Source organism: Thermobia domestica, chromosome 11 (assembly GCF_964235325.1).
Source record: "Thermobia domestica chromosome 11, izTheDome1.hap1.1, whole genome shotgun sequence".
Lineage (NCBI taxonomy): Eukaryota > Metazoa > Arthropoda > Insecta > Zygentoma > Lepismatidae > Thermobia > Thermobia domestica.
In genome coordinates this window covers 67,237,485-67,258,781 of record NC_137464.1, presented here as the reverse complement: position 1 = coordinate 67,258,781, position 21,297 = coordinate 67,237,485, and the positions used below count along the sequence as shown (strand labels likewise).

Below are 21,297 nucleotides of genomic sequence, written 5' to 3'. Positions count from 1 at the left end.
AATTTAAAATATCATATTTTTATTTATTATTTTTAATAAATTGAAGACGAAGTCAAAGCTTTAAACATGTGGAGAACTTTTTGCTGAATACGCTTAAGCTTCTATAGTTTTTGAAAATGGAAATTCGATAAGATTCCTGAAATATTGGATGTTATGTCCTTAGAAATATATATATATATATATATATATATATATATATATAAAAGATTAGTGTAATTTTACTAATATATCATTGCTTTATCACATATTATCTAATTAGATAGTTGCTTGTGTTAAATGTAAATCTTATTTAATCATCATTATCATCATCATAGATATTCTGCCTTTATTGGCAGGTCATTTGCCGCAGCTGAGAAGTTTCCATGCTCCACAGTCTTCCGCTAACCTCTTCGTCTTCACGTACGATCTTTGTTTTTATATCGTCCATTAATTGTGACCTCCTTCGCCCTTTCCCTCTCTTTCCTGCCACCATACCCTCTAGCACGTCCCTCATGATACAGTTCCTTCTTAGCGAATGTCCCAATCAGTTTCTCTTCCTCTTCTTAATAATATCTAAAAATTATTCTTTTTTCCCCCACCATTTCTATCACCTTAGTCGTTTTCCACTCGACCCAACTACATCTCTCCATCCTTCTCCACACCCACATTTTGAAAGCTTCCAATCGTTTTTCATCATTATTGCGTAATGTCCATATTTCTGCTCCATACAATACAATACTCCACACGAAGCATTTTTATGAGTCTTTTTCTCAACTCTTTATTCAAGGTCCCATACAACAGACTTTTCTTTCTCCTAAAGTTTTCTTATTACCATTCCTATCCTTGCTTTTATTTCACGTTTGCATTACATACCATCACTAATAATATTACCCAGGTATCGAAAACTAGTCACCTCTTCTATTTTCTCTCCTCTTATTTCTATATTTGACACCGACCGCTTCGTTTCAATCATCATGTCTTTTGTTTTTCTGACATTTATTTTCATTCCATATTCTTCACAGCCCTTTCTCACGTTTTCTATCATCTTATTAATTTTCTTTTCAAATTCCGTCACAAGTGCCATATCATCTGTAAACCGTATACATTTCATCATTCTACCTCCTACCGAAATACCGTCTTGATTATATAGGCTCTTTTTCACTGCCTCTTCTAGATAAATATTAAATAATGTTGGTGAGAGACAGCATTCCTGTCTAACACCCTTCCAACTGCACTTTTTTCTGTCATTTCCTTCTCTATTCTAACATTTACTTGTTGATTCATATATAAGTTTCTTATGAGTCTTCAATCTCTCCATTCTAACCAAATTTTCTTTAGAACTCCCAACAACAATTCGCAATTAACGCGATCAAAAGCCTTTTCTAGATCAATAAATACAACACAACTCTTTTCCTTTTCTATAAACCTTTCACCGATCACCCTTAATAATCCAATTGCATCTATTGTGCCCTTACCTCTCCTGAACCCGAACTGTTCCTCTTCAACTTTTTCATTTGTTCTTCCACACAACCTTCTGTTTAACTATTCGAAGCAAAATTTTTGCTGCTGTGACATGAGACTAATAGTTTTATAATCCTCACTTCTGTCTTTGGGACGATTTCTTAGCCATTGGTATTATGATTGTCTTCAGGAAGTCTTTTGACTACTCTCCTGTTTCATATATTTCATTGCAGAGTCAGAACAATTCTTTATTGCCCTTGTCTTCCATATCCTTAATGAATTCGATTGATATTTCGGTTGCCTTTCCATTCCTAATCTTGGATATAGCTCTTTCAAACTCATCTCTAAGAATACTAACCTTTTATCATCCTTGCACACTTCCTTTTCTACTTCAACATCTTGGTCTCACGGTCTATCCCTACTCTCATATGAGTCCTCAACATATTCTTTCCATCTTTCGAAGGTTTCATTTCTCTCGCTGACTACCTTCCCATTCTTATTTTCTACTGTAATCGTGATAACCGCTTGTTCCTTCCCAAGTTCCATAGATTTCCACTCCTTGTATTCCCTGCCTTCATATTTCCCAACTCTTTCTAATTCTTTTATGTCCTCGCATTTTCTTTTGTAAAACTCTTACCTTGCTATGTCTGTTTCTTCGTAACTCATTGTTTGACTTTCTGTACATCCTTCAGCCCCCTTCTGTATCAACCTGTGGTCACGTCTTCCTTTCCCTCATTTTCCGCAACATCTATTATGTAACCCAAGGTTTCTTAGCCGTTTTAGTTCGTGGTAACCTACTACTTCTTCTGCAGTCTACTGTATGCAAAGTTCTCAACCTCTATTACTACTTGCACCTATCCTTTCCTCGTTTGAGTATTTTCCTTCGAATTTTTTAACAAAAAGTTTTCTTACTTCGTCGTTTCTCAACGTTTCAATATTCAGTAACTTGTTCCCTACTTTTGCCTACAATTTTCAGCTGAATATCCATTTCGGCCAGCACAATGTTATGATCAGTGAAAATGTCGACCCTGTGGAGGGTCTTCGCGTTCTTCAAGCTGATTCGATACCTATCCTAAATCATAACACAGTCTGTCTGATATCTTCGGCCCTTTATTGGGTATTTCCAGGTATATTCTCTTTTTTTGTGCTGATTGAATCAAGTGTTCCCAATTACTATTGAATTCTGTGTATAGAAATTGACCAGTCCTTCTTCCCTTTCGTTTCTTTCGCCTACACCATATTTCCTTACAACACTACCTTCCTGCTTTTCTCCCACAACTGCATTGAAGTCTCCCATTAAAATTACGCATGCATCATCTTCTCCCTACCTATAATTTCTTCTATTTTTTCACAACTTTTATCTACTTCTTCAGTTGTATGCAAAGTCGTCGGTGGGTATGTTTGTATCACCACTAGATCGTTCGTTTTTCCTTTAAGTCTTAACATCTAAACTCTATCACTAACAAATTCTACTTTCACTACCTTTTCTTATAAGCGCTTACCTAGAATTATTTCTATACCATTATGACCATCTTTTTCACTACCTAAGTAAAACATTCTATATCCTTCGCTGTTCAACACGCCATTACCTTCCCAACTAACTTCATAAACTCCTACCAAATCTGGATTATTTTCATGTCTTCTTTAAGATTTCTAATTTCCCTCTCTGTAATATGGTACTTACGTTCTATGTCTCTATCCCAACCTTTTGCTCTTGCCTACTTTTCTTTATCTATCAACTCCACATTTTTAATTTCTCGTCCAATAGTCCTTCCCAAAACATTCCCCTCCCAGAAATCCAAATGGGAGGATATCTTACCTCCGGAACTATATTTTGACTGCGAAAGACCATTGTACATATGTTCTCTTTTTGCTGTCACGTATATATATACATACGAGGGCCATCTGGAAACTGGTACCCGTTTGCGCCGCATGAAGCGCTGATGACTCGGGGAGCCGCTGGGCAAGGTCAGACCGCGTCAGTGGCTTGTCTGCCTGCTCTGTGCGAGGTTGCGTGACGCTAGCAGTGCCTGTGCTAGTTTATAATGATTAAACGAATTGAGAACCCCGCCAGTTGTGAAGTGAGGGCCGTGATTAAATTTCTTAATGCACGAAATGTTCGATTGTGAAATTCATCGCCAATTAAAGGAGGTGTATGGAGACTGTGATGGACGAGTCGTCTGTTCGGCACTGGTGTCGCAACTTCAACCTGGGAAGGGGAAGTACATACGACGACGAGCGTTCTGGGAGACCATTTGTCATTACATACGAACTGCTGAGGTCAGTAGACGAATGCGTGAGGAACGATCGGCGCGTCACAATTGATGAACTCTGTGAACATTTTCCTAATGTGTCTCGAACAATTGTTCATGAAATTGTCAAAGAGCATCTGCATTATTCAAAAATCTGTGCAAGGTGGGTCCCTCGCATGCTCACAGATCAGCACAAAACCAAGCGTATGGCTGCAGCACTGACCTTTCTGGAACGTTATTCCGATGAAGGAGACTCTTTCTTAAATCGCATCATTACAGGGGACGAAACATGGGTTTGTTATGCATCACCTGAGAGTAAACGACAGTCCATGGAGTGGCATCACGCTCATTCACCAACCAAACCAAAAAAAATTCAAGACAGTTCCGTCCACCAGGAAACTCATGGCAACCATATTCTGGGATCGACGAGGTGTACTGCTGATTGATTTTATGGCCCGTGGAGACACAATTAATGCTAATGCGTATTGTGAAACATTAAAGAAATTACGGCGGGCAATACAAAATCGACGGCGAGGTCTGTTGTCTACAGGCGTCATTCTCCTTCATGACAATGCCAGGCCCCATGCAGCTGTGAAAACACAACAACTTCTGCAGCAATTCAAATGGGAAACCTTCGACCATCCACCGTATAGCCCGGACTTGGCCCCTTCGGATTTTCATCTCTTTACGAAGCTTAAAGACTTTCTGGCGGGAAAAAGATTTGACAGCGATGAAGAACTTAAACGAGGCGTGACTACGTATCTCAATACGCTGGCGGCGGAGGACTATGACGCTGGAATACAAAAACTCGTCACACGGTATGACAAATGCCTCAATTTGCTTGGTGATTATGTGGAGAAGTAGTGTAAAGTATGTTCTTTCCAATAAAAATGTGTATATTTGTTAATATGTACTACTGTGTCTTTATTGCACAAACGGGTAACACTTTCCGGATGGTCCTCGTATATATATATATTGTGACATCACGCTCCCGTGTGGCTTTGTTACGTGATAATTAACCTTCCAGAGACTTAATTAAAATAATTGTAATATAATCCAGGTCGCCACATAATAAAATTTTCAGTTTGATAAGGCTTTTATAGACTGCTACAGATCTTTCCAAGCCAGAGCAAAATACAGTAACCATAGATAGAGAAAGCTTACACTATCTACCTTATTTAATTAAAGAAAAAAGAATAAGATTCTTGACTATTTTTCTAATTGCCTTCAGGTTTTTGCTCAAGGTTGTTGATTTCAAATAGAACACGAGTATCTACATAAAACTTATAAAATTGTATGAAAACTTAAACGAACTGCAGGTAAAATACAAACAACATGCCGTACAATGTAAGATGTGTAAGTTGGATATTTTTATGGTAGGAAACTGGGAAATAATAATGAATTATTACTTTACTCAATTACTTTTTCGCGTGCACATATAATCATCCATTTCATTTAATTACACGTAGCTTCACATCCATTTTCTATTTTAAACAAATATCGTAGACAACATTTTATCACTTTTTCATTAAGCATCGTCGCATATATCTATCAAAATATATTGCATATAATTACCACTTCTTTATTTGTCTCTCAACGCTTAACTCAGTTAAAGAATAATACTAACAGCCTCCGTATTTCCGTCAAATCCCAATTGATTTGATCTAATAATATTGCTTACATTCCACTTTACAATTCGTAATAATAAGTTTCGTACAACTAGGCTATACGATCTTATTATGCTGTTTATTTAATGTAGGTCAGCTGTACATGAGACTTCATATAAAAACAGTAAGTAATAATTTTAACCATTTCCTAGATATTCAATACGGCTACAACTATGTTCAGGTGTGAACACTATTTAATTTTCTGGCATTTGTGAGCATTGGGAATCATTTGCCGGGATGGAACGCTTTGAGCGAGTTTGAGCAAGTTGCAGAAAAGTTAAGCAAAAATTTAACATATTTTGTTGCAACAAGCATGTCACGGGCCGCATTTTTTTCATTTTTCTCATGCTTGTAATTTATATAAATACCGAGGAAACTGCTTTTTAAGGTGGGTCTTGTAAATTCGACTTTTTTTTGATGTGAAAATTGTATCTTTTCTTATACGTCGCAAAGCGACGAAGACTCAAAGCATTTTTTTTTTTTTTTTTTTTTTTGTACGTTGTTTTAAGCGTTAGTTTTTATTAATGGTATGTCATTTTTCTATAGTCTCTAAATTCATAAAACAAAAACAGTTCTTATTTGAATCGTTCTTGCAACTTTTACCTGATCTTAGATATACCCTGCAATACTCGGGTAAATCCGAAACTCACGACGAGAAGGTGGCTGGAGCTCGAGTTCTTCCCATTTACCTTAACCTGTTGTTCCTCATTCTTCTGTTAGCAAGCTTGTCTTCACATAACATAATGATGTTTCGTTTCAAATACTGACATATGCTAATGAGAGGCTAGTTTTGCCCGTATGTGATCGTCTCTTCCCTCGGGTCCACAAACTGCTTTCGAAGGCTGCGTAACTACACGTACGATCCTCTCAGTGACTTCAGTACGGTGCGGAATTGACATAATATTATAATCGGTCTTAACTGCGATCTTGATGTTTTCCTCAGGTTGGACCGTTATCGACTTACTGGTGGTTCTGTTATCTGGATGGAAAAAAAAAATTGATCATTTCGTAGGAATCGACTTATGTAAAGTTGATTTCGGAGACGGTGAACTCCCGTATTTTTTCTGTTGTTGGCATTTCTTAATACGTCTTTATCCCAATATTCTAACGTTCTGCTTTTGTTGGCTATCATGGAAAAAAGGAGCTTTCAAGATTAGAGAAATATCCACGTATCGATGAGTTAAAAACTTGTTTCGTGTCTTACGCAAGAAATCGGGCTCATTCAAATATTTTCCATAGTCAGGATCCGTCCCAGATGGGTATAACTTAATTTCGAAGCGCACAGGGGCGTAGACTCGAACCACGTACTGAACCAGCGAACGTTACGCTTTTTTAAGTTCAAGGGTAAAGAAACAGTTACCTTGACGAAGGTATTATCAACGAGATTGTACAATTAGTCCTGGGGTTTGGTTTGATATGGCGAACATATGCCACTACAGACAGTTCGAAAGTGTCTAGTAAGTACTGTTCATTGGTATCCTCAATCGTTGAAATCAGTCATTGTTTCGACCCATAGGATTTCAATCGGTTGCGAAGAAATTAGAAGTTATTCTCAGACAGTCTATCTTTTTCCAATCGGACCACACAGTGTCTTTGGGCCGGTAGATGTATCATCGAGACACTTAACAAGGTGGTGGAGAGGAAGTTCGTTCATATGAGGTAGACATACAATCCTCTACAAATCCTTTCCTAACCCTTTCTCCACATATTTCATTACTCCACTAAATCTACCTGTATTCACATTAGTTCCACTGCATCTCATTCTTCATACAATTACTATGCGTAAATACAGATTAATATAATAGCAGTAGGTCGGACAGTGAACGATGCCGTTGATGTTGAAGCTCAGTCTTTAAATATATTAGGCTGTAAAATGTAATAACTGATAAACCATCTATATAAATTGAGAATATCGTATTAAGTTATAATTCGTCCTACTGTTAGTACAGATTAGCTGACTAATAACTAGATGCGTGTCTGTTAGATAGCTGCTGAACATTTTTTGTAGATTAACGAGGCGTTTTGATTGTAGTTACAGAAAGAAAAAATATCAAATAAAGTAATAAATAAACGCATAATTGTAGTTATGATAATAATAAACCTGGTACATTGCTACAGGCTACACCGTCAAAAAATATTGGAACTTTCTTGGACAACAACACGTGTCAAATTTGTGTCGCTCTGCGCTTCGGTTTACACATCTGTCACAGTTTCAAATGTACATGTCAGGAACAGGTTGATGAAAAAGGCTTACATGCATTAATTCTTGGAGTGGAGGTCGATTTTCTCGTCATGGAGAGCTAGATAATATAATAAGACGAGTTCTCGCTAGCATTGATGTCCCAGGTATTTTAGAACCATCTGGAGTGTCCAGAGATGATGGGAAACGACCAGATGGACATTAACCCCTTGGAAAATGGGACAACGACTGGTATGAGACGTCACATGTGTAGACACATTTGCACCTTCCCATTTAGCTTCACCATGTAAAGTGGCAGGAAATGCTGCTGAGACAGCCTGTAAGCGGAAACACACGAAATATTCCAAATTAAAAGGTCATATGTTCATCGCCTTTGCTACTGAAACCTATGGGATTTTATAGCCAGGAAGCTAGGGATTTCCTAAAGAAAATCGGGCCGAAATTAAATGTGAAGACGGTAGATCCGAGAAGTGCATAATTTTTATTTCGGCGCATTAGTTTAGCAATACTGCAAGGTAATGCGGTCAGCGTTTTAAGTTCCTTCCCTTTTTCAAAAATGGAAGATATTTTTATTTTTTTATTTGAAATGAACAGAAATTTATAAACACTTTGGATTGAAAAGTTTATAAGCTAAGTTTTGTCAACTCCGTGATATTTCTCATCTACTTCCAAAGATGTGGAAGATGGACTTACTCGCTATGCTAAGTTATGAAGTTAACTTGTTCTACACAAGTTTGTTTTTAATTTTTATTTATTTGAGTAATAACTCAAAATCAGATTTGAATCTAACATGTAATGTTTTTTTTTAAATCTTTTATCCGCTTACAGGCTGTCTCAGCAGCATTTCCTGCCTCTTTACATGATGAAGCTAAATTGGAAGGTGCAAATGTATTTACACAGGTGACGTCCCATACCAGTCGTTGCCCCATTTTCCAAGGGATTAATGTCACTTCATCTGGTCGTTTCCCATCATCTCTGGACAATCCAGATGGTTCTAAAATATTTGGGACATTAATGCTGGCAAGGGCTCGTCTTATTATATTATTTAGCTCTCCATGACGAGAAAATCGACCTCCACCCCTAGAACAACTAATGCATGTAAGCCTTTTTCATCAACCTGTTCCTGACATGTACATTTGAAACTGTGACAGATGTGTAAACCGAAGCGTAGAGCGACACAAATTTGACACGTGTTGCTGCCCAAGAAAGTTCCAATATTTTTTGACGGTGTAGCCTGTAGCTATGCACCAGGTTTATTATTATCATAACTACAATTATGCGTTTATTTATTACTTTATTTGATATTTTCTCTTTCATTAACTGCAATCAAAACACCTCATTAATCCACAAAAAATGTTTAGAAGCTATCTAACAGACACGCATCTAGTTATTAGTCAGCTAATCTGTACTAACAGTAGGACGAATTATGACTTAATATGATATTTATTTTCAAGACAGAAACTTTCTAGAAAGTTTTTTAAATAGGCCTAACCAAAAAGTAGCATAGTTAATTCTGAATAGTTTGCTTATCGGGAAAGATATTTTCACGAAAGGATAAACTTCCTGGTAATCTTATTTTACTCCATATTAATTTGTTGAGACATAATGTGCCACAGAATCAAATATTGGATTAATTAGCTGCAAACTGTTACCAAATTACAATATTACTGACAACTATTCGCTTCAAATGCAAATAATTAGCTTTAAGTATAGTTGGAAGTGGGATTTTAAAATCACAAGAGATTCTTTAAAAATATGTTACTATTTCGTCCCGAAAACTACTTTCCTACCTAGTTGAATATTAAAAAAGAAATTTATCTTGCATATGGTACTTTAGCACCCCTATTAAAATTTAATATTCGATGTTTCAGCCCGCAATGGAGCCATGATCGCAAACACTCCTACCGTAAACTGAAAGAAATTACTGAGATATGAAGTTCTTATTCCTGTACTAACGACAGTCTTCTCGGTCATTTTCATTTCTGACCACTGTTCCTTTAGAATGGTCTATTGCAGTCTGTTCACTTACATAAAAAAAATGTACTTGTGTGAAAATGTTTATCTGTCTGTCTTTTACTTGTCAATTACAGGTGCTTGTTGAGTGCAGAATGATGCTGCCAAAATATGGTGATGTGAAAATTTTTACAAATTAACTAAAACCCTATTAGTGGTTTGAAACCTGTATAAGTGCTATAAGACGCTTACAATAACTGAGTGCATATGGAATATGATTGTGCTAGATATTATTTTCCGTCGGTCGAGTATTTTAGCATAGTGTACAACAGCTGTATTTTATGTTTACAACTGTAGTATTACTACTGTTCAACCATAGTGCGCTAAAGAGTGGGTTATAAGAATCGTGTATCACTGTGATACCCACTTTAAGATACTTATAAATACAACATACAACAGGGTTGTGAAAAACCCGTTTTTTTTTAAAAAAAAAAAAAGCTCAGCCCAGTGGGTCTTATTAAATTTTGCACATACATTTAAAGCCATATTCCTACTTAAAATACCATATGAGCATTCATGTTCTATTGTACAAACGGAACTTTGAAATTCCTCGTGGAGCCCCAGCGATTCAGCGCTTTTACCAAGTGCGCTTTGTAGTGGACAAATATCATGTGCATGTATTTTCTCGGGAATCTCCCATTTCCTCCCACTTTCATTATGTCACCATTATCATTCATCTCATCATCATAGTCTTCTTAGTCCCGGTGCATAATCATAAGAAATTGAACTAAACTTAAAAATAACAAAGAAAGAAAAAAGTCGCGAAATCCGTGAAGCCCATCTGTGTTTCGTGGGACACAAAGTGCACCAGTGACACTCGCTTATATTTCCCGGCGGGGACACTCGTTCGAAAGTGTAAAAGCTTTTTCAGACCAGCCATCCTGGGTCAGATTTTCCTGGGGTTTCCTCATTCATACCAGGCAAATGCCGGGATGATACCTAACATACACGTCCCAGGTCAACCCCAATCCTTTGTTCCCACCCTTTCCTCAGGTAGTGTGATCAGCTAGGGACGTCATCCTCATACGTGACGGGTTAACATGGCCATAGATGCCAAAAGCGCAGAAATCTAATTCCTAACCTAACTCACTTATATTTCGATTTCTAGAAAGAAAGAAAGAAGTGCACGATTTTCTAGACTAACAAAGTGGTGGATAATTTTATGTAATACAAAATAGGAATAAAATCCCCTCTTACATTCACGATTCAAATCCTTAAGCCAGCCGTCCTGACTAATGATTATTTAGTTTCCCTCAAAGCACGCCAGGCAAATACTGAGATAGTACCTGAAGTTCAGGAGCCAGAGATACAAATGGCTCTATTGAATGGATGTTGTTTTTCTAAAACAAATAAAAAAATATATATTTTTTAAGAACTGAAATGTTGAGAATGGATTTTTTTTCCTAATTTTCAGTTGCCAATTTGCTTTCTTACAATAGATTTTACGATTGAGGGGCTTTTGTGCCACACTATAAATTGCATTGTACTTCACATGCTCTACAGATAAGCAAGAAGAATTAGGGAGTTTCACGATCTGATTGCCGTTAGTGCTGAGAAGATAGTAATTTCCTTTTTCAACTGAAACGTTCACAATTTGTAATTAACTGACATGGAGAAAGTCATTTTATTATCTGTTTATATTAATACACAAGTATGTACTACAAAAACAAAGAAAATGCAATCACATTTACTTTTTATTCGATACCAGCTGAAATGACCATTTTTAGCACGCGGAGAATTAGGTTTACGGAAAATATTCGATCTCCCTCTCTCCCTTACGATACGCATATAAATTAAAGTATTGCAATAAAAACTCCGTAAGACTCTTTTTGGCATGAATTTTAAACCCCTTTCTCCCTTAGAATACGCTCTTTAAAGAAAGTTACACGATAAAATCCCAGCTTGAGGTACCGGTAGGTACTTAACTATATTGAAAAACTCATTTCAAACTGTTTAACCATTTTCCAGTGAAGCAATCACAAACAGGCATCGTCATTTTAAATCTGAAGAAAGAAATTATAGAAAATGCTCTCTTTCTTTCCTTCAGAAACAGGAAGTGACATGCCCCTTTATTTTTAATGACGTGTTTATATATCGAATTTCATTTTCTAACATGACTACTCTTGAGATACTGTAATTTTGGTTGAAATTTAGAACCCTTTCCACTTTCATTAATATACACCTTTTACGCAAAATAACAATATATATACATATATATATATATATATATATATATATATATATATATATATATATAACAGAAGCTTTTGTCTCTAGTTCTAAAAGTTGATACAGGTAAAGATAATTTCGTATGTAACATTTCAGATTTTTATCTTTTGATTTAAGGGTCCCAACTTTGAGTTAACAATGAAGCTATTATTGGCATATGATAAAAAGTAGTTTTTTTTCTGTTCAGTAGGTTTATTGTTCTAAAACATGCATTAATTTTTTTTAAAGAAGTATTACTTAATTATCTGCTTTCAGAAACGCATGCTTAGTATCCAAATTTCCTTCTTGATTCCTCGGATGAAGCAATCATTCCATGTCTGGCTTTATGACCAAAAACTTTTGTGGAAACCCTGGAAACTTCTTTTACGACTCGTTCAACTGCTTGTGAATGACATTGAATTCCTGTAAATTCCAGTGGTCCTATTTCAATCTTTGCCAGCGATTCTTCATCTGACATTGAGTTTACAAGTGGAGGTGGCGTTGTGACGAAAGCATCCCAATCAATCATCTTGTAGTAGTTTTCTGCTTCGAGATGAATCATAATATTTGATTTACAAAATTTTCTCACTCCAGTTTGATTGGTCGTTCTTGCAACAACAATCTTGTTTACTGCATCTTTTCTTACTTCAATGTCTGGATCTGCAACAGCTGCAAGAAGAATATTTTCACTGTGGGCAAAATAACAATTTAACTTTAGAGATCTTATTGCAGCTTCCTTCATCTCACTATCGGGTAAACTTCTAACTTTCTCCAAAATAAAATAGAAGTTACGTGATCCATCAATGCAGTTAGAATGGGTTTTTATCTCGAACCAACTTGGAGCATACACTCTAACGATGTAGGTTACAAGCTGCAATAGGTTTTTGGATGGATTTCTTGTGCTCATGAACAAACGAAGGGTTCGATTGGCGAGCGTCAACCACCTGGCGTGATTAAGGGCGCCTGGAGAAGCAGTTTGTAAAAATTTTATAACAGCAGCATCAGCGTTGTCCTTTCCCTTTTGTACTGCGATGCAAGCCTTCAGCAAATACTTTTGATCAGCGCTAAAATCTTTTGTGATATTCACACAAAATTCCTTGACATTTCCAGTGACGGGCTGGAAATCAACTATTGGAACATCCCGTGGATCAAAACTTAGCATCTTTCCGATATGCCCCGAAAATCCCTTTGGACCAGATGTTTTGCCATCAATATTTTTAAAAATTTCTCTTAGTGGAAGCTCATTCAGATGCAATATACAAATGAGCCACTGTACAGGTCGATTTAAAGCTGTTTCCAGTCGACGTATAATTCCAGAATGTTCGCCGGTGTTTGTATTTGTTCCATCACATACCACAGCACGCAAAGTAGCTGTCGAATCCGTGTCACGCATAACAGAGAGTATTTCATTTGAAATATCTTCTGCTTTGCCACTTTGTGGAGCAATATGATCCACGTATTGCTCACTAGGATATGCAATAATAACGTAGTGCTCCTCCTTCTTTCTTAGTTGTCCTCCATCTGGTCCAAATAGTCTGGTTTCATCTATGCGCTCATCAAAACCAACACAAATTAACCTGCGCAAGTCAAACGAACGAGATTCTGTTCCCTTGTCTCTCCAATAAATTCGCTGTCTCCGCAACTTTGTTGGTTCTAGTATATTTTCCTGTTTATCCAGTTTCAGGTCTTTCAGGCACGCATTAATTAATTTGCAACCATCTCGGTTATTAACGCCAGTTCTTTCCATCATTTGGCTTAAGTTCGGATACTGATGCCTATTTTGTGCTGGCCGTTTTTCGGAATCTGTGTTAGGATAAAAATGCGTTAATTGCATCGAACAAACATTTATTTTAAGCAAAACAAGAGAAAAATGAAAACATGTATAAACTATAATTAAAATATGTGGTAAGGAAATTCTGCAATTACACGCAAAACCTTTTGTTTTACAAAAATACACTGACATTTGTGGTGCCATCTAGCGAGAAATTGGAAAATTACAAAATAATAAAATTACTGAATTAAATTCCAGTTGCGACCAGTAGAAGTGTGATTTTTTTTAGAAATCATACTGAAAGTGTGCTTAGCACATGCAAGAGCAGCGATCTTCATTAAATTTGCATCAATTAATTTTTTTGACCCGCCTTAATATATATATATATATATATATATATATATAATAACTTATGTTCCATAATTCATTTCAAACTGTTCAAACGTTTCTCCGTGATGCGATCACAAACAACACACAACATTGCTTTCAATATGAACAAATGAATTATGGAAAAATTCCCACTCCCTTTAAAACGAAAATTTTCGAAATCGTTGGGACACATGCCCATTTACTTTTAATGAGGAGTTTATATACCAGGTTTCATCTTCCTAACTTGGCGGGCTCGTGACATACTGTATTTTTATGCATGATTTTTAAACCCCCTTCCCCTTGCGCAGTGATTTATTTGTGGATTTTGTAGAAGGGGGGAATATTTATGCAATATTGTGTTCCGTATAACAGAACAACTATAAAGTGGGGTTGGGACAACGTTATTTTTAAACCTATCTACTTTGAAATTATGGTACTAGTTTAATAGGAGACCCTCCAAGTTCATCATTTTTAAAACTTTTTTTTTAAAAACAATTTTATGATAAATACGGATATGTACGTTAGATAAGATTTGGTTAGGTAGATTAAATTGCATGCGTTAGTTACCTTACTACTTTTTGTCCTACTGCTGAGGACAAGTGTAAAAGCCCTATAATTGCGTTGCAATCTGCACACCTTGTGATAACAAGTGTCACATTCCTACGTAAAACGGTTTTGCTATGACAGGTAATTCTTAGTCTGTTCTAATTTGGTCCTTAAAGACCAAATTCCCCGCCCGAACAATAAATACAACAAAAGGTAAGAGTTTACTTTGGGCAGAACAGTGATAGGTGCACATATACTTGAGCCTAATTTTATTAAATAGAAGGGGAAAGACGCTACTAAATGTCATTCATCATTATTATAATTAAGTTTTCGTACCATTTTGTTCCTTGTACTTAATAAAATTAGATGCAGGGATGTGTGCACCTATTAATGTTCTGCTAAAAGTAAACTTTTGGCCAACGAAACATACTGGTGTTAAAATGAATCCAGAATTGAACAAAGACAGGGTTAAGCTGAAGCATGATTAACGCCATGCTATCTAACACTGTCTTTAGAAATTAACAATACTTTCACACCGTACCTCACTTTAGAGTAGTGTAGCAATACGAGGTTCTTTTACATCGGATACCGTTTTTCTCCCAGTTGGTTTGTTGGTAGTAGCATGATGTCCATTTTTTATCCAGCTGATGGCATACTTTTCTGTATTGAACGAGGTAATATCTGGTCCATTAACGTTTATGAAATGAATAAATTCGAGGGTTTTTACAGATAAATGGTTTCTAGTATCAGTATGCTGGAAAAGCCTCTCTTACACTCTGAAGAAAAAAACTGGAAGAACACTGATTTCCATATTAAGATTTTGTAGATTTTGGCCAATATTAGATTACATCTTATGCTCTCGAAATTCCTACAGAATTTTGGCTGAATCATCAGAAGAAAACTTTAATTCTTTTATTTTATTTTTGAAATTTGCATACTTCTTTGTCCCCGTTTAACTTTCTTGCAGACAATTCTTCTCGCCAATTGGATTGTAGCAAAACCTCGGCCCCACTGAACGTTTCGAGCGTATGTTATCTGCTAGACTCTTGCAATCTTATTTTCTGGTACTTCTCAAGAGAATTGTCTAAAGATTTTGCTAGTGAGACTCCACAAAACTGACCAGTTTCTTCAAACTGACGTAATTATTCCATGGACATGCCCCTTTTTCTTTCAACGCGTCCAGAACATTTACAGTTTTTCAATTTTGCTTATTACCTGTACAATGGATGCAGACTTTTCTTGTAGAAACAGGCTAAGAATATGTAGAGGTTCCAGCGCATCTCGAATCATGAACATTTCATAAACAAAGTTCCACTTAGTGAGTTTTACGTACAGATCTGAAAATATTGCACGCTGCTGAAAGCTTCTCTGCAAATTTGTAGAAGTTTCTCAAAAGTGTTCCACTACAGCAGGATAGGACTTCTCGCAATGCTTCTACTGAACGGTATCAAGAGCCTAACCACCATACATCAAAAACTTTAGTAATATTATAGAAGCGAATACTTAGTTCTCCTGATATTAATTCGATTTCTCTCCTGTTCTTCGGGGACATTGAGTAAACAACGTGCAATCGCTCTACAAGGCTTTGAAAATGAACCATATCTGAAATCGTATTTACAACGTTCTGAACAGCCAGTTCCAGCTTATGACTTATGCAGTGAAACACGAATAAATTGGCGTCTAATTCTCGCTGGAGTAAAGAAACGGCACCATTATTTCACCTTGCATGTTATTTGCGCCATCAATACAAACTGTTATAAGTCTTTCCCGTAATATCATTTTGGAAAGATTCATACTTTCACATATTTTAACTATGGAATCACAATCCTCTCTGCCTATTGTTACCTATATCTCACCTAAAAATATATTGCTACACACCTGATTAACTACAGTACGGATATACACAATGAAAACAGATTTATGAGATACAGTGGAGGATTCGTCCATCATTAGCGCGAAGGGTTGATCGAAATTCTCAAGATACTGGGTCATTTTTCGTTCATTTCTGTAGCTACAAAGTCAATAATATTTGAACACGTAACATTAGAGTAGAGAACTTGTTCGTGGTTCATTCCATTTATTTCTTACTATTTAATAAGATGCACGGTAAACGACAGACGATTTTGCGCAATAACATAGGCAGTTCTAAATATCACAGTTGTCTTTTTAACACGAATTTCATTCACAATTAACACGAAAGCTTCTTACTTTCTTACTTTGTGTAACGGAATTACTTGCCTTTTAATCGTCAGGAGCTTTTCCTTTATTAAAATATAGTCTAATATCCATTTCCTTATGTTCTTTTTAAGGTGCTTGTCAACAAAGAAACTATTAATTCACAACTGCAGTGACTGCTCACTACTAAATGAAAATGTTTTTATTATTATTATTATTATTATTATTATTATTACTGTGCTACTCAGATGAAGTATGATAATCAGTGGTATCAGTTGCAAGATTTTTCTTCGGAAAACAATTCTATAAACAAGACCAGAATAGCTCGCAACAATAAACATACTAAAAAATAAAGAATTGTTACTAAAATATGGAGTTGAATTATTGTACTTTAAAACCGATTGTATAGCCTTAAAAAGGTGGAAAATATCTTCCCAGACTGGGAAGATAGAATTAAACCTAGAGACATGGAAACCAAAAAGAAGGGGGGAAATTCCCAGGCTTCCCTGGCTACAAATAAATCCCTGCCCTTGCGCTCTTGAATCAAAATAATATGCTAAAAACCCAGATCAGGGTAAGTACTAACTACTGTATGTTCAAAAGTTAATTTCAAACTACTTAACCGTTTCCTCGTAATATGATCAGAAGCAACACGCAACATCGCTTTCAAATTATAGAAAGTGCTCCCCTTTCCCCACTTAAAATGAAAATTCTGAATAGCGCTGAGACACGGATCTACATATTTTTAAAGAAGTTTGTATAAATAGATTCATCTTCTTAACTTGAAAAGATTGTGAGATACTAGGTTCGTAACATAGATTTTGACCCCACGCTCCCTCGTAGAACATGATTAAAAACCCAGTTCGAGGTACGTGGTAACTACATCAGAAAATTCATTCCAACCAGTTGAACCGTTTCCCCGTGAGGCGAGCACAAAACAAGACATTTCTAATCTTCATTTTTATATAATAGATTACAGTTGAACACTGTTACAGCGTATTTGATCGAGTGCAAATAAAATTTGCTATGTATGATTCCGAAGCCTTGGTTTTTTTTTTTTTTTTTTTTTTTTTTTTTTTTTTTTTTTTTTTTTTTTTTTTTTTTCAATGGTGCCCTGTTCCGGTGATAAACACACATTTTAAGCTAATTCTGAGACTATGTACATATTAATAAGTACGATTAAAGACCGTAATTATGATCCAATTAAGGTTTTTTTTTTTTCAATTCATGTTTTGAAGTATATTTTTGAGGTGGGCTTTTTGGGTTTAATTTTTTTTTATGCGGGTTTTACCCCCCCCCCCTAAAAACACTGGGAAATATTGACTGGGAATAATAACAGCTGTATTTAAAGTTTACAAATGTTGGGTTACTAGTGTAAAATCATTACAAGTGCTTTACATGAATAAGATAAGTAAGTGCAAATGAAAGATAACTGTATTAGATACTATTTTCCACCGGCGGTGTATTTCTGCATAGCGTACAGAAGCTGAATTTTACGTTTAGAAGTGGAGCGTTACTAGTAAGAAAACGTGACATCGAAACATCGCCAAAACCTACTTTTTTTTTCATTACCCTTGCTCACGTGTATACCCACTGTACGTACCTTCTACCTTCGGACGTACTCCGGCGCTATCGTGCGGGTCCAACTGCTTCGTCCTGCCCTGAATTGGTTGGATAGAATTTGTGCTATTTAGTACCTATCTAGCATAGGTTGAATTGAGTTTCTTGCATTGTACTTTTTATGCCATTCATCCGGACACCGTATTTATGCGCAAATCGTAAAGGAATTGTAATCTTTAAAAATTATTTCTGGCGATCCCCTTGAATTTTATCTATGCTAAATGGCGCAATGTCATGTCGCCCACGTAAATCTTTTGGAGAACAATAAGAAGCAAATCAGTGAAAGAATTATAATTTTTCAACAATCATTTCAGCTTTACTGGAGCAGAAGGTTCTGCCAAATTTTAACATTTCTTACATTTTCAGGTTAGGTAAGAGTTTTATATTTCTTTTAGCAGAGAATGCACTAAATGAGGAGCTCCATTACTACTTGCATACTGACTTCAGAAGGACTTAGTATAAATACAGTGTGGACTTCTGGTATAAAATCTACAGTGCATAAAACACAAATTAACTTGTGCTAAGTGGCAACTGAAAAGCACGAATGCTACCTAACCGAATCAAACAGGAACGCAGCAGGGTAGCCCGAGCGGTAGCGAAGGGGTGCGTCCGTAGGGAGCAGGCGCATCAGGGACATGAGCTACACGCATAAACGAGGATAGTTGAAGAGCACACTTATACATACAACAACTTCAATATCACTCAAAATTCATTTCAATATGCTGTGCACGGGAAGGTTCTAGATTACTGGACCCCCATGTAGGTTAGTAGCTGGATGGGTTCCTTTCTGTACTAAAGTTTATACATTTAATTTACAAAGTACTGCGGAGCGAGCGTTAGCGAGTGAAGCCGGGTTAGAGCCCCGCAGGGCACGTTGTTTTCTGTCTTTATTGCTGCTAAGTGGGAAGGGGTACCAGTAATCTAGAACCTTGCCGCTGTGCACTGACAGTAATTACTTCACACTCAGAATATTCACTTTCTCATTCATTCACGAAAAATCTGCTCGAGTGGTGTGCCAAAAGTAAACGTGTAGTTTTTTTTTTTTTTCATTAATAATCGTCTTCATAGTACTCGAAAGAATTTCACTGCATTTTATTTTATTTTTTTTAATTAATATAAACCACGGGATAATAACCTTTAGAAATTTGTCATGGTAAACTGCTCATCCGTAGTACCTGACAACCCCCTGCTTCCTTTATACACCACTGAAATGCTATTTCCTCTAGTACAATACAATTATGGAATAAATTATAAGTAGTAAGTACTAACCTCATACTCGTCTATCTCTTTTCTAACTCCAGCCATTAATATGTACTTATGGCAAGATAAAATGATTGTGATCCAATTATAAACGATGATGTAAACAAACAAGCAGACACCCTACAGGGTATGCGGGAGTCCCTTGTTATCAGGGTTGCTAAACTCAAGACTCGCGATGATGCCAAACACGAACCTGAATTTTCCCCATTGAATTTAAAGACCCACCCCTACTTATCTTTATTACTTTAACCCCTTCAGACCTGAATTTGTTTTAAGCTTGAAAAAAAATATTTGTTGTGGTTTTTAAACGCATTGGAGTCTTCTGATGCCATTTTGCTTGAAATTTTGTTTTTGTTACCCATAGTTCTCCAGATATTTTATGTGCACAAATGTGTACATCTGGACTCCGCTGTCATATAAATTTTTAGTTTTTGTATAGCATTGGTGTCCCGTTGTACACATTTGTGTACATTAAATATTTCTACGTACTTGATTCGCTCCAATACGCTTTATTGTCCGATCATCTAAACTTTCTACAAGCGGTGAATCTTCCTCGGTTTCATCTTCAGATAAATCGAAATTAGAAATGTCACCTTTCTTCAACATATCTAAAATTTTCTCCGTGGAGAGAGATGGGCTGCTACCAGATGGTTTATCCATGATTCTAATTCGTGTACTATTACACACTAACTCAATGTACCATATAATTTATAAGAAAATTTTGGTCTAATGTCGTTGATATAAGTCCGATCGAAGCTAAAACAAACCAATTCTTACTAATATTATCACCCAAAAACACATACTCAATGAGCTTTCATTGATAATGCATTTGTTCATTACGATCCTCTTGGGCACAATTGTGTACATTATATTTCAACAACAAATAAAGTTATAACGAATTGCTTGTCATATTTGTAATTTTACCACAAAAATAATACAGATATTCACAAACACACGCAAGCACTTCATAAAGATAGTTCAGCAACGAGAAACTTCTAATTATTGTAATAAAATCGACGAGGTAGTACCTGTTGATAAAACTACAACACCATGGACTATTTACAATACTTTTATCACATACTACTCACTAGAATGCAGCAGCTACTTGTATAACAGTGAAGCAAAGCTACACAAATGTAAACAAATGGCCTGTATGCCCACAACAATGCTTTAAGTAGAATTAATGCAATAAAAATTTAATGTACACAATTGTGACCGCCAGGTCTGAATGGGTTAATGATATATTAACTGTATCCATGTACTAAAGAATTAATATGACCGTCACTGACGATAATGAAATAAATTTAGTAGCTAATGCATTATGTCTGTTCAGTTGCAGTTTGAATACACTTGAATGTATTTGTATCTTTGTAGTTTATACTCTTATCAAACACCGAAATTATAAAAGAACGGATATTTTTTAGAAAATAGGGTCCAAAAAATGCCATTCGGTTTTCTTTCATCCACGAATCCGCACTCACATTGCTAATGTCAATGGAATTAAATAGGATAGCATTCCAATAAAACACGAAATTCCTTAAGGTTCTGTATTAGCGCCGTTATTGTTTTAAATTACTTATAAATGATTTAACACTAAATATCTCAGCGAAATCCTTTCTTTATGCTGATAACACAACCTTGTTAAATACTAACAATAATCTTACGGAGCTAATTATATATAATGAGGAAACCTTTATAGATACCAAGAAATGGTTTAAGGCAAACGGATTTCTTCTTAATGAAAATAAAACTACTAGACAAATATTTTCATTGAAT

At 36.0% G+C, this 21,297-nt stretch overlaps 1 protein-coding gene across 4 annotated transcripts in view; it reads right to left on the bottom strand.

Moving 5' to 3' along the window:
• Positions 1-19,688, bottom strand: part of LOC145664137 (putative FERM domain-containing protein FRMD8P1) — a 180,947-nt gene extending 161,259 nt beyond the window's left edge. For all 4 annotated transcript variants that reach the window (XM_081730533.1, XM_081730535.1, XM_081730537.1 and 1 more), the window contains exon 1: positions 19,531-19,688. The gene's annotated coding sequence lies outside the window, so the exon portion shown is untranslated. The remainder of the gene's footprint in view (positions 1-19,530) is intronic.
• Between the last annotated feature and the right edge of the window lie 1,609 nt (positions 19,689-21,297).